Below are 6035 nucleotides of genomic sequence, written 5' to 3'. Positions count from 1 at the left end.
GTTTGGTAGGAAAGACCTGGGTCTCCATTCTAGCTCTGCCACGTTATTATATGACCATGGACAGGTGCTCAGCCCCTGAGCAGCAGGTTCCTTGTGGGTGAATGCAGACTAAGACTGTGGCGGGAAGAGCCAGCCTGGTACACCCCAGGATCAACGAAGGTGAGTTTCCTCCCTTCCTAGACAGATCCAACAAAATTCCAAAATATGCTCCCAAGCTATCAGCTTATCAACTCGATATATTAAATTGTTGCTGGTTCTCTCTCTCTCCTCCATTTACCATTTACCACTGTGATCTAGTTCTGGTACTCTGGTGCTGGAAGGACCTAATCCCTACACTTGCAGATAGGGAGCCTGAGGGCCAGCCAGGTGCCAGGATTCTCCCTCATCCTCCCAAGCAGTTCAGCGGCCTGACAGGGACCCACCCAGGTCTCCTGACTCCCAGTTCAAGTCCCCTGCTCCTGGGGGTCAGCCATCAGGTTGAGTGTTATGCAGAAAACCCCAGCCTTTGTTTACTTCGGCCACACCTCTAGCCAAAGAACCAGGGCTCAAAACCAGCTCCTGCCCTCAGCCCCGACCTGTGTCCAGCAGCAGTGTGTCAACCACCCACTCCCACACCCTGCCTGGCTCCCAGACTCTCAGGCAGTGAAAGGGAAGAAAAGAGGAGGAGGCTTCATCAGTGAGGGATCTGGACCAGCAAGCCCCGTCGGCTGCAGGAGTGAAGGCCAGGAGAGCCCACAGGACTAACAGGACCCCCCAAAGCTCACAGGCAGTGGGGGGGCCCAGATATGTGCACAGTCTGCAGCGTCGCTTTGAAATTCCTGCGGCACATTTGCAACGGTTGACGCCCAATTCTCACTACAACAGCGGCTCACAGGCAGTGGGGGGGCCCAGATATGTGCACAGTCTGCAGTCGCTTTGAAATTCCTGCGGCACATTTGCAACGGTTGACGCCCAATTCTCACTACAACAGCACCTTGCAAAACTAAGCAAAGGTGCTACGGACATTCCTGGATAAAACTCCGGCCCTTTTTTACTTCCTCTTAGCATTGTTTCAGCAACCTTTTAGAGCCCAAGAGAAGGCCTCTTAGACTAAAATGCTCAAAGACTGCCTGTGCCGACTGCTTTCAGGTCCTGTGATGGTGACAGAAGAAACTCTGGTCATGACAAGCAGGGGGTCATGACTCAAAAACTTGAGGCAAAAGTTTACCACGGTGCCCCTTCTCTGGATGAAGCGCTGCCCTTCCTCAGGTGGTCTCTTTTCATTCTTCAACAGAAGTAACCTGGTGGTGGGGCCTCAGGCACCCAGACCATAACGATGTTATAACGACAATGATAACAAGGACACCAGCAGCACAATTTGTTAAGCATCTGTCATGAGCTGAGCACTGGCCAAGAGCTCCATGTGGGCTATCTCATTAAATTCTCACCCTCACTCTACTGTCACTGCCCTATTTCATAGAAGAAACTGACTCTTGAGACGTTAAAGAACATGTCCAGGGTCACAGGGCTAGAAACTGATAAAGTCCTCAGATCTGCTAGATGCCCACACTCAGACCCTTGAAGCCTCTGTGCTCAGCAACCTGTTGACCAGAAGGAGCTAGATAAGAAGCACAAGCTGTGGGCGGGCAGCCAGCATGCCCCAGGAGCGTGGTCCTCAGGAGGCAGGGAGTCAAGTCCAGAGACACGCACCGCATGAGTCACACCCCATACCCAGCCAGGGCGGACCCAACAGGGTCCACGCAAGGGGTCCCATTCCTGCAATCCAGTGCTGAAAACACTCTTCACAACCCACCCCCTGGGATGCATCAAGTCTCCAGGCCCCACAAGTCTGGCCACTGAGCAGGCTGCCTGCCAGCACTTGCTGTGATAGGGAGGGTCAGCAAGCACAGGCATCCTGTGACCCAGCACCTGGGGCTCCCCACCTACTATGCGCCACACCCTGGGGCCTTGAGAGGGAGACAGAGGCAGGGCATATGTGCAGCATGCCAGGCCCATGTTGGTCCCACATGTGCTCCCAGCTGAAACTCACAACAGCCATGTGACTGTCAGAAAGTCCAGCGAGGACCACCATTGCCACCACCCCACACAAGCTAGCACCAATCTAAGTGGAGCGCACTAGCCACCAGCCTCCACTCCACAGCCAGAGTTTTATTCAAAAGATCCCTTCCTGCCCCCTCCCTTAGAACCTTCCCATCGAATTCAAAATAAAACCCCAAATTCTTAGGAGGCACACTGTGACGGCCCCCCTCACTGTTCCCAGCCACACCGGCCACCTGCCCAGTGGTTGAGGGTCACACTGCTGCCTCAGCAAGCTCATGCCTGTTCTTCCTCTACCTCTAGTTTTCTTCCCCGGAGCTCCGCAAGGCGGCTCCTTCCCGTCTTGCCAGTTTCAATTTAAATGTCGCCTCTTCAGAGACCCTTTCCTGACCCCACATTAAATGTGCCCCAGGGTCCTCCCTCGTACATCCTCTTATTTTGCTGCCATATAGCCCTTATCACCCCCTGGTGTTTTCGCATCAGTATACTGTCTGTCCCCCACTGTACAAAAGCGCCCCAGGAGGAGAGACTTAGTCTTGATCACCATTAGACCCCAGTGCCCAGATCAGTGCCAGGCACATAGTAGGCACTCAATAAATACAGGTTGAATAAGTGGATTATCCTGAGTTAACAGCAAACAAGCTCAGCAAGGTGAGGCGACTTGTTCAGGCCTCCCAACCAGGAAGAGGGCTGGCCAGAACGGCCACCTGAAGCCTGGGCCGCCCACGCACAGCACAGGGTGTGGATGTGCCATCTGCTTTCAGCCTCAGGGCCCTGACTTAGGGCTTCCACAGAAGGTCCAACTGTCGCAGGAGACCCAAGCTGAGCTTGCTTAGCTCTCTCAGGGCTCAAAGCCAGGACCCCACGTGGAAACTGCTGCTGGGCTGCAGGAGTTGGCAGGCCTATTGTGCACTGAGAAAGTGCACGTGGGAGAGAACAGGAGAGTGTGTCTCAACAGGCCGGTCCTCGTGGCTCATCAGGTCCATCGGCTTCCCAACCACTTGCTGCCACCGTGCTCAAGGCACATGCAAGTTAGGAGGCCCAGTGCCAAAGAGCTCTGGGAGAACCAAGGGGCTTGAGGACTCACTGCAAGCTGTAGAATACCATGCAGATACTACCATTAATGTTACTGTTTCGGTACCAGTAGGACAAACCCAGCAGGAGGAAACTCACAGTCTGTCAGGGAAACACATACACACACCTCCCTCATTCTACACAAGGCAGAAGGCCCTACCACAAGCAGGGAGAGAGGCACTCAAGGGAGAAAGGACTGCCAGGACATCCCCAGAGGGGCCCTGTGTACGGCACACTAAGACACCAATGGGACCAAGGATGCTGGACATCTCCACATCCAGGACACTTAACATTTAAAAGCAATAAGAAAGGGCCGGCCCGTGGCTCACTTGGGAGAGTGCGGTGCTGACAACACCAAGGCTAAGGGTTCAGACCCTATATAGGGATGACCGGTTGGCTCACTTGGGTGAGCGTGGTGCTGATAACACCAAGTCAAGGATTAAGATCCCCTTACCGGTCATCTTTTAAAAAAATAATAATAATAAAATAAAATAATAAAAGCAATAAGAAAAATCACAAAGGAAATAGCCAAGAGCTACCTCCTAAACATTCAAACCTCCCCCATGCCCAAGAGAAGCATAACCCAAATCAAGCAGAACAGGAAAACGTGGGGAGGTAGCCCCACAACAGATAACTGACATCCATGGTAGACAAAGGGTCCACATCAGAGCAGGTTATAATAGATACGTAAGACCCCAGTAATGAACAGGTAACATACCAAAACAGGCGGTGTACCAGGAAGGAAACACAACTGGTTAATAAAAAAGTGGGAAAATATTAATCTCACTAGTAACCAAAGATTCTTATTAAAATACCAACTTGTCATTTTTAGGAGAGCAAATGTGGTCTTGAAAAAATGCCACATACGAAAACCATCAGATTCCTATAAAGTTAAACATATAATCACCAAATGATTCAGCCACTCCTACGTACAAGAGAAGCGAAGCATTTGTCTACATAAAGACTGGTACACAAATGCTCATAAAGCTTTATTCATATCAGCCCCAAACTGGACACCAGGGAACGGACACATGAAAGTGGGGTAGAGTCATTCATGGCATATTAGTCAGCAATAGAAACAAGCTACAGACCCACCCAGTACCATGGCTAAATCTCAAAACCATCATTCAGAGCCACACGAGTCAGGCTTAGAAGGCTATAGACCATATGATCACATTCACATGACGTTTCAGAAAAGGCAGAACCATAGTGACAAAAAGCACTTGATTGTAGTGGTGGTTTCCAAGGTGCATCCAGCCATCAAAACTCATCAGACTGTTCACTCTACATGTATACGGTTTATTTTACGTAAATTATACTCCAATAAAGCTGATAAAAAGTTAGAGCTGATTCTAACAAGGGTGCACTGAACTAGGATGAGACATATACACTAGAGAACAAAAAATCACTACATTCTTTGTGAAAAGCAAACAAGCATTTCTCACTTCCATGAATCCACCTTATGGAAGAGAAATACAAAATACAAAAATAAAAGCCTTATGCAAAGACATTTCCTGCATTATTAATGACAGTAAATAATATAACAACATTTATAAGAAGGAAAAGAACAATTATTTCTGCAATTATTGACATTTAATCTAGGTAAATTATGCCATTCCAGTGTACTTCAAAACGTTTGTGGAAAAAAAGGATTAAAAGATAATAAGAATCTTTCCATGAACATTTTTTTTTTTTTTTTTTGGACTGGTAAGGGGATCGCAACCCTTGGCACGGTGCAGTCCGCACCACGCTCAACCAGTGAACGCACTGGCCATCCCTATATAGGATCCGAACCCGCGGCCTCCACGCTACCAGCACCACGCTCTCCCGAGTGAGCCATGGGGCCGGCCCTCCAAGAACTTTTTGAAGTACTCTCCTTTTATTTTTTAAATTTTATTTAATACTAAACCAGTCTTTTAAAAGGATGGCTATGAAGACTACATACAGATGCATGGAAATGTGTGTGATATGATGTTTAGTGAAAATGAACCCCAAGCTGTAGACACACTGACTATACCTCCATAAATCACATGGAAACACCAGAAGTAAATATACCAGAATGATAGGAGTTGCTGAATTTAATAGGGCACTTTTTTCTTTTTACTTAAGATAGTCAATAATAAGATTATACTACTTTTCCCCACGAATGTACAACTTTTTTTTTTTTTTTTTTTTTATAAAGATGACTGGTAAGGGGATCTTAACCCTTGACTTGGTGTTGTCAGCACCACACTCTCCCAAGTGAGCTAAGCAGCCATCCCTATATAGGGATCCAAACCCGTGGCCTTGGTGTTATCAGCACTGCACTCTCCCAAGTGAGCCACAGGCTGGCCCCTGTGAATGTATTACTTTTAATGTCATAAGTCTCATTGAAAAAAGAAACTAATGGGACGGGAGGGAGAAGGGATTCTCTCTCTTCAAAAGGAAGAAAGGAGGGGGACAAACACAGAGATACATTCCCCATCCAAAAGTTAGGAAAAGTCAGGACTGGAGTGCAAGTCCAGCTTCCTGGAGGCACAGTGAGATGATGGGATTCGGAGTCGAACATACATGAGTTCAGGTCCTGACTCTGCTCCTCCCTTCCCAGGTGGCCAATTCATTCAAACTCTCTGAACCTCAATGACTCCAGCTGTCAGATGGGTCTCTAACCTGCCACCCCCCCAGAGTCAATGGTGAAGACTGGGGGAGAGGCCAAAGTGAAAGTCCTTTGTAAGCTGCAAAGTTCCATCCACACGTGGGCTCATGGGACCCTCTGCTCTGCTGTTGTGCTCGTCTCTGTCGGCAGTATAGCCTGCTCAGATGAGGTCACTGATCCCAAACCTTCCAGTGTCTTTTGATCACACAGTGCAGCAACTGAGTGTGAACAAACACACGAGGGGCACCAAAACCCTTGTGTGGACTGTGAAATCATTGCTGTCTCTTTC

This window comes from Galeopterus variegatus, unplaced genomic scaffold (genome assembly GCF_000696425.1).
Source record: "Galeopterus variegatus unplaced genomic scaffold, G_variegatus-3.0.2 Scaffold2719, whole genome shotgun sequence".
NCBI classification, from domain to species: domain Eukaryota; kingdom Metazoa; phylum Chordata; class Mammalia; order Dermoptera; family Cynocephalidae; genus Galeopterus; species Galeopterus variegatus.
The sequence above is the reverse complement of the archived record's forward strand: the minus strand, read 5'-3'. Positions refer to the sequence as shown.